The sequence below is a fragment of the Bombina bombina genome, chromosome 3, assembly GCF_027579735.1.
Source record: "Bombina bombina isolate aBomBom1 chromosome 3, aBomBom1.pri, whole genome shotgun sequence".
NCBI classification, from domain to species: Eukaryota; Metazoa; Chordata; class Amphibia; order Anura; family Bombinatoridae; genus Bombina; species Bombina bombina.
The window spans coordinates 846,722,860-846,735,106 of record NC_069501.1 but is presented as its reverse complement, the minus strand read 5'-3'; the positions used below and the strand labels follow the sequence as shown (position 1 = coordinate 846,735,106).

General features: G+C 39.7%; 1 protein-coding gene across 1 annotated transcript in view; it reads left to right on the top strand.

The window, feature by feature from the left end:
- The window catches only part of ITGBL1 (integrin subunit beta like 1), an 803,636-nt gene that overhangs the window by 277,920 nt on the left and 513,469 nt on the right, over positions 1-12,247 (top strand). The window lies entirely within an intron of this gene.

The window sequence follows — 12,247 nt, the reverse complement described above, 5'->3', positions numbered from 1 at the left end:
ATGATTGTTTGTAAAACTGCTGCTGATCCAGTCAGCAGTGCTAGTCACTGAACCCAGTCATATAATAAATAAAAAAGAAGGCTGTGAAAAAGTGTCTTTGTTGTCTTTAATCTTTAACCTTTTCATTATTTTGTTAAAAAAGTAAACAAAGGTACTCTGCTCTTATGGATATCAAACAATTGCAAACACAACACAGGTGTATACAAAAAAAAGATAAAAATAATTCATGATTTAGGTAGAACATACAATTTTAAATAACTTTCCAGTTTACTTTTATTATCAAATTTGCTTCATTCTCTTGGTATCATTTATTGAAGGAGCAGCAGTGCACTACTGATTTCTAACTAAACACATGGGTGAGCCAATGATAATCGGTATATGCAGCCACCAATCAGCTGCTAGAACCAAGGTTCTTTACTGCTCCTGATCCTACCTAGATAAACCTTTCAGCAAAGGATAATAAGAGGAAGCAAAATAAATAATAGAAGTAAATTGGAAAGTTGTTTAAAATTGTATGCTCTGTCTAAATCATGAATGTCTAATTATGACTTTACTGTCCCTTTAAATATACATGTGGCACAATTGTTGACACCCCTATGAATTCATATGAGAAAAATATTGATATTTTACATTTTTTAGTACACTTAGGTGACTAGGAACAGGAAATTGTTCAACCATGACTTTCAGTTTCAAAGGGGTATAACACAAATTCCCTTAGTCATTAATCACAATAGATAAGACCAAGGAATATAGCTGTGATGTGTGGCAAAAGGTTGTTGAGCTTTACAAAATGAAAATAGCAAAAGCATAATTCCCATTTCCACCATCAGGGCAATAATTAAGAAGTTCCAGTCAACTGAATTAACCTGGAAGAGAACGTGTGTCTATAATGTCTCAACGCACTGTAAAGAGGATGGTTTGAGTGGCCAAAATATCTCCAAGCATCACAACTGAAGAATTGCAGAAGTTAGTTGCGTCTTGGGGTCCCAAAGTCTCAAAAATTACAATCCAACGTCACCTACATCACCACAAGTTGTTTGGAAGGGTTTGAAGGAAAAAGCCTCTACTCTCATCCAAAAACAAACTCACGCATCTTCAGTTTGCCAAACACTACTGGAACTTTAAATGGGATTGGCTTTTATGGTCAGATGAAACCAAAATAGAAATTTTTGGCAATAAACACCAGGGGTGCGATCACATATGTTGCATAATTTTCAGTGCAACTGCTGAAACCCATGTCGCCCAAATGTTCACCTCACACATAGGGTAAATCACATAACGCATGCCGCCATATGATATACTGGCATAAGTAGGCCAAACTGGCGATGTTCAGAAATGTGTGCAACTACACATTTCTGGCGTCACCAGTACTTTATGCCAGTATATAGCATGCATAATTGGAGATCAAAAAAGTAGGAGTGTTTGTGTTGACTTCACATGTAAAAATTCAAATGGTGCCTTTCTAAACGATCCCTCTCACGTCTCAGAAACAGCAAGGGAAACATGGTGGATAATTAGGGTGTGCATTGCCTGTCAGGTGTTTTAAGGCTGCAGATGTGAGGTTGTGCTGTTTGTGATTAGTTTGACACAATTGCAGAGGGCAGATAACTGGTTTGATTTATTTAGTGGTCATGCAAGGGTTAAATGTTTGATATGTGTGCCTGAAATGTATGTGAGTGCGCATGCGTTAGGTGTTTGTTCAGCCTTCCAGGGACTTACGCTGCTTTTTTACTGTGCACAAGGGTTGCTGCGCCTGCCTATGTGTGGCAAGCTGAAAAAAGAGTAAGATATTCATTCTACGCGAGTAAGTCCATGCGCTGCCTTTGTGATACTGACTGCCGATGCCAATTCTACGTTAGTTTATGGGAGTAAAAATTGCGCACACCGTAAAAAAACTTGTCTGCTGCGCCGGGTTTGTTATCGAGCGATTTGAGAAAAATATGGTGACGCTATTTTTTGCACACGTCATGCCCTCTGTTAAATATGGTGATGGCTCTTTAATGTTTTGGGGCTGTTTTTCTGCCAGGTGACCTGGACATTTTGTTATGATACATGGCATCATGAACTCTATCAAATATCAACAGATATTAAATTAACACCTGACTGCCTCTGCCAGAAAGCTTAAAATGGGCTGTGGTTAAATCTTCCAGCAGGACAATGATCCAAAACATACATCAAAATCAACACAAAAATGGTTTATTGACCACAAAATCAAGGTCCTGCCATGACCATCCCAATCCCCTGACTTGAAACCCATAGAAAACCTGTGGGGGGAACTGAATAGGGGAGTCCACCAGCGTCAACCTCAAAATTTGAATGATATGGAGAGATTCTGTATGGAGGAATGGTCTCAGATCCTTTGCCATCTATTCTTCAATCTCATCAGGCATAGTATGAGAAGACTCAGAGCTATTATCTTGGCATAAAAGGGTGTCAATAATTGTGCTACATGTATATTTAACAAAGATTTTTTTTTTATAAGCCTGTGCTGTGATTGGAATTGTTTGATATTCATGAGAGCAGAGTATTTTTGTGTATTTTTGACAATTTTTCACAGCCTTCTTTGCTCATATTTTCCAAGGGTACCATTATTAGTGGAGGGCACTGTATATATGTATGTGTATATATAATATAATTATATATATATATATATATATATATGTCTCTGTGTGTATTTTTATATAAAATGACATGCTATAGAAAAAGCAATGTGCAGCAGACAATATTGGAGTAGCCAGGTTAAAGGGATATGAAAATGGTATTTCATGATTCAGAGTATACAATTTTAAGCAACTTTCTATTAGAAATGTTGCTTCATCCTCTTGGTATTTTTTGTTGAAGGAGCAGCAATGCACTACTGGTAGCTAGCTGGACACAGAGGTAAGCCAATGACAAGTGGCATATATGTATAGCCACCAATCAGCAGCCTAGCTATGCTTTTCAACAACTTATACTAAGAGAACTAAGCAAATTAGAAATTAGAAGTAAATTGGAATGATGTTTAAAATTGTATGTTGTATCTGAATCATGAAGAAAAAACTTGTGTTTCATGTTCCTTTAATGCAGACTGCCTTACCTAAATTGGAATAACAATTTCAGAATATTAAGCTGTTATATTATGTAATGCTAAACAGAAAAGATATTCATCAACCTATCTAATAGGCAAGAAACCCATAAAATCTCTAGTAAAAAAGTATAGCTCATATGAGAATAGGCAAACACTCAACATAAGCCTAGATTACAACTTGATGACAACAATATTATTCAATTATTCAATGACATGCAGTCAGGGAAGGCAGAGCCTTACCTGTCAGGAAAAGAAAAAAGAAAATAATGTGATCGAAAAATGAAAATAATAAAAAAAATCATCAGATTTTCTAAGCTTCGCTACAAAAACAGGGGGAGAGGCAGCAACAAGCTCAGCGTCCCTTGACTACGCAATCACTTAGATGGTGCTGGATGGACCGTGGATCTACTGTCTAAAGGGTCAGGTGTCATAAGACATAATTAGGCCAATCATGAAAAAGCCCCAGATGAAGCAGCTATCATATCTGCCTCATGGGGTCAGTGTTCGTGTAAGAGAAGCACTTTTTCTGACAATCTCTGGGCAGGAACTACTAAGAAGAGGAAACTCTGGGTTGCAGAAGGGAGCATTGCAGGAACTACTAACTGATCAAGCCTGCCACTCTCAGCCTCAGTGCTGTCTAGCCTGCCTACTTCTGGTCTCTTAGGCCTCAGGGGCAAGCTTCAGCCTTCACTTAGTCTACTCTACACTTTAGGTAAGGGGCTCTGGCTCTTGGGGACTTGTCCATCTCTGCCCCACTCTCCAGACCATCTCCCCATCATTCACTCCCATTCTCTCCTTCAGGGTTAGAAAAGCCAGCAGGGCCTTGTTACTTACCCATGACAGTGAGTGGCATGCCTCCTGATTTAATATGTCGCTGACTGTCACTGCCAGTCCCTGACTGGAATACAAGAAATGCTTATGCATATAAATAAAAAAAAAGTCAATTTTGCATTTCAAAATGTGTCTAGCATTAAACATTGTAACATGGTTTATTTTCTATGTACATGTATGAGCATCTCATTTTTCCATGGCTGACCCTTGATAACTGTATGCTTCCTGCTTTTGAAGAATCCTGGAATAGGATGATGCAGGAACAAGCAGCTGGTCTGTGTGGGTGGGGCTATTTGGGGCAAGGATGGACAACTGTGGTCAGAGTTTTGGAGGTTCCTTGGCAGGTTTGGGTAGGTCCAGAACTTTTTCATAAGGAAACTAGGACATAAATATTCAATAAAAAGAAGGGTATAAATTAGGCAAGAGCTTCTATTTGAGAACTGTTATACAAATTGGTTTAATATTGGGGCTTTTTTGCTGAGAATATCTTACAAGTGTCACACAACTTACATAACCTCTGCCTCCCACAGGCTACCTGGTATTATGTGCTGCTGCTGTCAGCCAATAGGCAGCCAGCACTGTTAGACCAGTTGCAGCTTGCAGGAAGAAGAGCTTTTTAATATTTAGCACTGAGATTGTATGATTTATTGAGGGGTTATCTCTATCAGGTTCATATTTCTGTTTATCTGGCTCTGTAACTAGCCAGTACCTCACCAGCCCCTGACCTCACCACACATCACTATAAATATAAATAATTTATATATATATATATATATATATATATATATATATATTTATAATGTGTATGTGTGTGTATTAATATGTTTGAATGTACATAGATACATACACAGATACCAATTTACACACACACACACACACACATATATATATATATATATATATATATATTTAGAGAGAGAGAGAGAGATTTTGACTGATATATATATATATATATATATATATATTTATAATGTGTATGTGTGTGTATTAATATGTTTGAATGTACATAGATACATACACAGATACCAATTTACACACACACACACACACACACACATATATATATTTATATATATATATATATATATATATATATATATATTTAGAGAGAGAGAGAGAGATTTTGACTGATATATATATATATATATATATATATATATATATATATACTGTATATATATATACACACATACACACACATATACATACAGTATATGGCAAATCTTTTCATTTCCAGTCCAACACCTTGGCATATACCATATTGTGTTAAAAAATGTTTTAAACATTTATTTCTCTTGTTAGGTGTATCCAGTCCACGGATCATCCATTACTTGTGGGATATTCTCCTTCCCAACAGGAAGTTGCAAGAGGATCACCCACAGCAGAGCTGCTATATAGCTCCTCCCCTAACTGCCATATCCATTAATTCTCTTGCAAGCTCTCAACATAGCTGGAGGTAGTAAGAGGAAAGTGGTAAAATATAGTTAGTTTTTTCTTCAATCAAAAGTTTATTGTTTTTAAATGGTACCGGAGTGTACTATTTTATCTCAGGCAGCATTTAGAAGAAGAATCTGCCTGCGTTTTTCTAAGATCTTAGCAGAAGTAACTAAGATCCACTGCTATTCTCACATATGTCTGAGGAGTGAGGTAACTTCAGAGGGAGAATGGCGTGCAGGGTATCCTGCAATAAGGTATGTGCAGTTAAGTTTTTCTAGGGATGGAATTTGCTAGAAAATGCTGCTGATACCGGATTAATGTAAGTTAAAGCCTAAATACAGTGATTTAATAGCAACTAGTATCAGGCTTGCTATCAGAGGTATATACTCTGATTAATGTGCAATATAAAACGTTTGCTGGCATGTTTAATCGTTTTTATATATGCTTTGGTGATAAAACTTATTGGGGCCTAGTTTTTTCCACATGGCTGGCTTTATTTTTGCCTAGAAACAGTTTCCTGAGGCTTTCCACTGTTATAGTATAAAAGTTACAGTTGGTGCAGTTAAAATTACAAACTGTGAAATTTAGCTTCCCTCAGCCGTCCCCTGCATGCTATAGGACATCTCTGAAGGGCTCAAAAGGCTTCAAAAGTAGGAGCTGTGGCAGTTGTTATGACTGTTTAAAAAAACATATTTTTCGTTTTGTTAATCTGTTTTTTGTATTAAGGGGTTAATCATCCATTTGCAAGTGGGTGCAATGCTCTGCTAACTTGTTACATACACTGTAAAAATTTCGTTAGTTTAACTGCCTTTTTTCACTGTTATTTCAAATTTTGGCAAAATTTGTTTCTCTTAAAGACACAGTAACTTTTTTTTATATTGCTTGTTAACTTGATTTAAAGTGTTTTCCAAGCTTGCTAGTCTCATTGCTAGTCTGTATAAACATGTCTGACATAGAGGAAACTCCTTGTTCATTATGTTTAAAAGCCATGGTGGAACCCCATAGGAGAATGTGTACTAAATGTATTGATTTCACTTTAAACAATAAAGATCAGCTGTTATCTTTAAAAGAATTATCACCAGAGGATTTTAACGAGGGGGAAGTTATGCCGACTAACTCTCCCCACGTGTTGGACCCTTTGACTCCCGCTCAAGGGACTCACGCTAAAATGGCACCAAGTACATCAAAGACGCCCATAGCGATTACTTTGTAGGACATGGCGGCAATCATGGATAATACCCTGTCAGCGGTATTAGCCAGACTGCCTGAATTCAGAGGAAAGCGCGATAGCTCTGGGGTTAGACGTAATACAGAGCGCACAGATGTTTTAAGGTCCATGTCTGATACTGCGTCACAATATGCAGAAGCTGAGGAAGAGCTTCAGTCTGTGGGTGACGTCTCTGACTCGGGGAAACCTGATTCAGATATGTCTACTTTTAAATTTAAGCTTGAGAACCTCCGGGTGTTGCTTGGAGAGGTTTTAGCTGCTCTGAATGACTGTGAGACAATTGCAGTGCCAGAGAAATTGTGTAGACTGGATAAATACTACGCGGTGCCGGTGTGTACTGACGTTTTTTTTTTCCAATACCTAAAAGGTTTACAGAAATTATTACTAAGGAGTGGGACAGACCCGGTGTGCCGTTTTCCCCCCTCCTATTTTTAGAAAAATGTTTCCAATAGACGCCACCACACGGGACTTATGGCAGACAGTCCCTAAGGTGGAGGGAGCAGTTTCTACTTTAGCAAAGTGTACCACTATCCCTGTCGAGGACAGTTGTGATTTTTCAGATCCAATGGATAAAAAATTAGAAGGTTACCTTAAGAAAATGTTTATTCAACAAGGTTTTATCCTGCAGCACCTTGCATGCATTGCTCCTGTCACTGCTGCTGCGGCGTTCTGGTTTGAGTCTCTGGAAGAGGCCTTTCAGACAGCTACTCCATTGACTGAAATACTTGACAAGCTTAGAACACTTAAGCTAGCTAATTCTTTTGTTTCTGATGCCATTGTTCATTTGACTAAACTAACGGCTAAGAATTCTGGATTCGCCATCCAGGCGCGTAGGGCACTATGGCTTAAATCTTGGTCAGCTGACGTGACTTCAAAGTCTAAATTACTTAACATTCCCTTCAAGGGGTAGACCCTATTTGGGCCTGGTTTGAAGGAACTTATTGCTGACATTACTGGAGGTAAGGGTCATACCCTTCCTCAGGACAGGGCCAAATCAAGGGCCAAACAGTCAAATTTTTCGTGCCTTTCGAAACTTCAAGGCAGGTGCAGCATCAACTTCCTCTGCTACAAAACAAGAGGGAACTTTTGCGCCATCCAAGCCGGCCTGGAAATCTAACCAGGCCTGGAGCAAAGGCAAGCAGGCCAGAAAGCCTGCTGCTGCATCTAAGACAGCATGAAGGAATGGCCCCCTATCCGGCAACGGATCTAGAAGGGGGCAGACTTTCTCTCTTCGCCCAGGCGTGGGCAAGAGATTTTCAGGATCCCTGGGCATTGGAGATCATATCTCAGGGATATCTTCTGGACTTCAAAGCTTCCCCCCCACAAGGGAGATTTCACCTTTCGAGATTATCTGTAAACCAGATAAAGAAAGAGGCATTCTTACGCTGTGTGCAAGACCTCCTAATAATGGGAGTGATCCATCCAGTTCCACAGATGGAACAAGGACAGGGATTTTATTCAAATCTGTTTGTGGTTCCCAAAAAAGAGGGAACCTTCAGACCAATTTTGGATCTAAAGATCTTAAACAAATTCCTCAGAGTTCCATCGTTCAAAATGGAAACTATTCGGACAATCCTACCTATGATCCAGGAGGGTCAGTACATGACCACAGTGGATTTGAAGGATGCTTACCTTCACATACCGATTCACAAAGATCATCATCGGTTCCTAAGGTTTGCCTTTCTAGACAGGCATTACCAGTTTGTGGCTCTTCCCTTCGGGTTAGCTACAGCCCCAAGAATTTTTACAAAGGTTCTGGGGTCTCTTCTGGCGGTCCTAAGACCACGGGGCATAGCAGTGGCCCCTTATCTAGACGACATCCTGATACAGGCGTCAAACTTCCAAATTGACAAATCTCATACGGACATAGTGTTGGCATTTCTGAGGTCGCATGGGTGGAAAGTGAACGAGGGAAAGAGTTCTCTTTCACCCCTCACAAGGGTTTCCTTCCTAGGAACTCTGATAGATTCTGTAGAAATGAAAATTTACCTGACGGAGTCCAGGTTATCAAAGCTTCTAAATTCCTGCCGTGTTCTTCACTACATTCCGCGCCCTTCGGTGGCTCAGTGCATGGAAGTGATCGGCTTAATGGTAGCGGCGATGGACATAGTGCCATTTGCGCGCCTACATCTCAGACCGCTGCAATTATGCATGCTCAGTCAGTTGAATGGGGATTACACAGATTTGTCCCCTCTGCTAAATCTGGATCAAGAGACCAGAGATTCTCTTCTCTGGTGGCTATCTCGGGTCCATCTGTCCAAAGGTATGACCTTTCGCAGGCCAGATTGGACAATTGTAACAACAGATGCCAGCCTTCTAGGTTGGGGTGCAGTCTGGAATTCCCTGAAGGCTCAGGGATCGTGGACTCAGGAGGAGAAACTCCTCCCAATAAATATTCTGGAGTTAAGAGCAATATTCAATGCTCTTCTAGCTTGGCCTCAGTTAGCAACCCTGAGGTTCATCAGATTTCAGTCGGACAACATCACGACTGTGGCTTACATCAACCATCAAGGGGGGACCAGGAGCTCCCTAGCGATGTTAGAAGTCTCCAAGATAATTCGCTGGGCAGAGACTCACTCTTGCCATCTATCAGCGATCCATATCCCAGGTGTAGAGAACTGGGAGGCGGATTTTCTAAGTCGTCAGACTTTTCATCCGGGGGAGTGGGAACTCCATCCGGAGGTGTTTGCTCAATTGGTTCATCGTTGGGGCACACCAGAATTGGATCTCATGGCGTCTCGCCAGAACGCCAAGCTTCCTTGTTACGGATCCAGGTCCAGGGACCCAGAAGCGACGCTGATAGATGCTCTAGCAGCACCGTGGTTCTTCAACCTGGCTTATGTGTTTCCACCGTTTCCTCTGCTCCCTTGACTGATTGCCAAAATCAAACAGGAGAGAGCATCGGTGATCTTGATCGCGCCTGTGTTGCCATGCAGGACCTGGTATGCAGACCTGGTGGACATGTCATCCTTTCCACCTTGGCCTCTGCCTCTGAGACAAGACCTTCTACTACAAGGTCCTTTCAATCATTCAAATCTAATTTCTCTGAGACTGACTGCCTGGAGTTTGAACGCTTGATTTTATCAAGGCGTGGCTTCTCCGAGTCAGTCATTGATACCTTAATACAGGCACGAAAGCCTGTAACCAGGAAAATCTACCATAAGATATGGCGCAAATATCTTCATTGGTGTGAATCCAAGAATTACTCATGGAGTAAGGTTAGGATTCCTAGGATATTGTCCTTTCGCCAAGAGGGTTTGGATAAAGGATTATCAGCTAGTTCTTTAAAGGGACAGATTTCTGCTCTGTCTATCCTTTTGCACAAGCGTCTGGCAGAGGTTACAGACGTCCAGGCATTTTGTCAGGCTTTGGTTAGAATTAAGCCTGTGTTTAAACCTGTTGCTCCTCCATGAAGCTTAAACTTGGTTCTTAAGGTTCTTCAAGGAGTTCCGTTTGAACCCCTTCATTCCATTGATATCAAACTTTTATCTTGGAAAGTTCTGTTTTTGATTGCTATTTCCTCGGCTCATAGAGTCTCTGAGTTATCAGCTTTACAATGTGATTCTCCTTATCTGATTTTCCATACAGATAAAGTAGTTCTGCGTACAAAACCTGGGTTTTTACCTAAGGTAGTTTCCAACAAGAATATCAATCAAGAGATTGTTGTTCCATCATTGTGTCCTAATCCATCTTCAAAGAAGGAACGTCTTTTACATAATTTGGACGTAGTCCGTGCTTTAAAGTTTTACTTACAAGCGACTAAAGATTTTCATCAAACATCTTCCCTGTTTGTTGTTTACTCTGGACAGAGGAGAGGTCAAAAGGCTTCGGCAACCTCTCTTTCTTTTTGGCTTCGGAGCGTAATACGCTTAGCCTATGAGACTGCTGGACAGCAGCCCCCTGAAAGGATTACAGCTCATTTTACTAGAGCTGTGGATTCCACCTGGGCCTTTAAAAATGAGGCTTCTGTTGAACAGATTTGCAAAGCGGCGACTTGGTCTTCGCTTCATACCTTTTCAAAATTTTACAAATTTGATACTTTTGCTTCTTCGGAGGCTATTTTTGGGAGAAAGGTTCTACAGGCAGTGGTCCCTTCTGTTTAAGTACCTGCCTTGTCCCTCCCTTCATCCGTGTACTTTAGCTTTGGTATTGGTATCCCACAAGTAATGGATGATCCGTGGACTGGATACACCTAACAAGAGAAAACATAATTTATGCTTACCTGATAAATTTATTTCTCTTGTGGTGTATCCAGTCCACGGCCCGCCCTGTCCTTTTAAGGCAGGTCTAAATTTTAAACTACAGTCACCACTGCACCCTATGGTTTCTCCTTTCTCGGCTAGTTTCGGTCGAATGACTGGATATGGCAGTTAGGGGAGGAGCTATATAGCAGCTCTGCTGTGGGTGATCCTTTTGCAACTTCCTGTTGGGAAGGAGAATATCCCACAAGTAATGGATGATCCGTGGACTGGATACACCCCAAGAGAAATAAATTTATCAGGTAAGCATAATTTATGTTTTTGATAGTAAATCTATATATTAATTTAAATATGTATATATGAGTGTAGTACTTTTGTTTTGTTATACTTTTGTTTCAGCTCTAAAACTTTAATTCAGGTCCCCAGTCATGCTAAATATTTTAGTTTGCATACAACATATAACTCAGAACTTGGAATGCACTATCCATTGAAAGTTTATGGCATGTTAAAGAGATGTCGACTAAGCTGACATTCTCTGTTAATTCTGCTTTACTATTCTTTTGTAATACGAAATTGTGAGCTATTCTGAGCAAGGCACCACAAAATTGATAGTGCACCCTATGCTATCTATAGCACTCCACTTGTAACCTAGGCCATAAGGCTTTAACAGTTTTTTACAGCTGAATTTTAATACAAATCTTTCCCTTAACAGCTGTTCTGCCTTTTGATTGTTTCTAGAGAACTAATGTTAAATTTCAAATATTACATATAAAAATTGATTGTCATAGACTTACAATAAAATTTATAATAATCAACATTTAAATTTGTATTATATTAAATTTGTAATATATTATTTTTTGTCTGTTCCCAATAAAGGGGTAAGATTATGAGTGGAGAGCAAAATTGCGCCTTGGCAAGTACGATAATCGTGCTCCACTCAGTAATACCAGCACATGCAAATATGCTCTTGTATTACAAGTTAGCCAAAATATGAACACGACCTTGCGTTCGCATTGCATGGAAGCTTTGTGCTCACGAGAGAGCGCTTCCATAGGCTACAATGGCAGCTTTTTTCTCATGCCTCATGCCGTGAGACATGGCTGAGAACTTAAGCGCAGCGAAGAGGGTAAGTCACTCAGCAATGGGCAGCAAAGTTTATATACATATGTTTATATATACTGTATGTGTGTGTGTTTATATGTGTATATACACATATTAACACATAAATATATATGTATATAAGCATATACAGTACATATATATTTACAGGATTAGCATAGTCCCCAAAAACTGCTATGTAAAGGCACTGTTGAATGCTGTTTTTTTTTTTCTAACACCCCTTACCTGCTCACTTTAACCATTAAAAACTGCTTTGTGCAGTTATTTTTATAAAAAGTAAAGATGGTCATATTTTTTATTTTTATTATTGATATGCAGAATGCCTGGTCTTCATGTGCACTGGGTTCTTAGTGGACTGCTGTATTT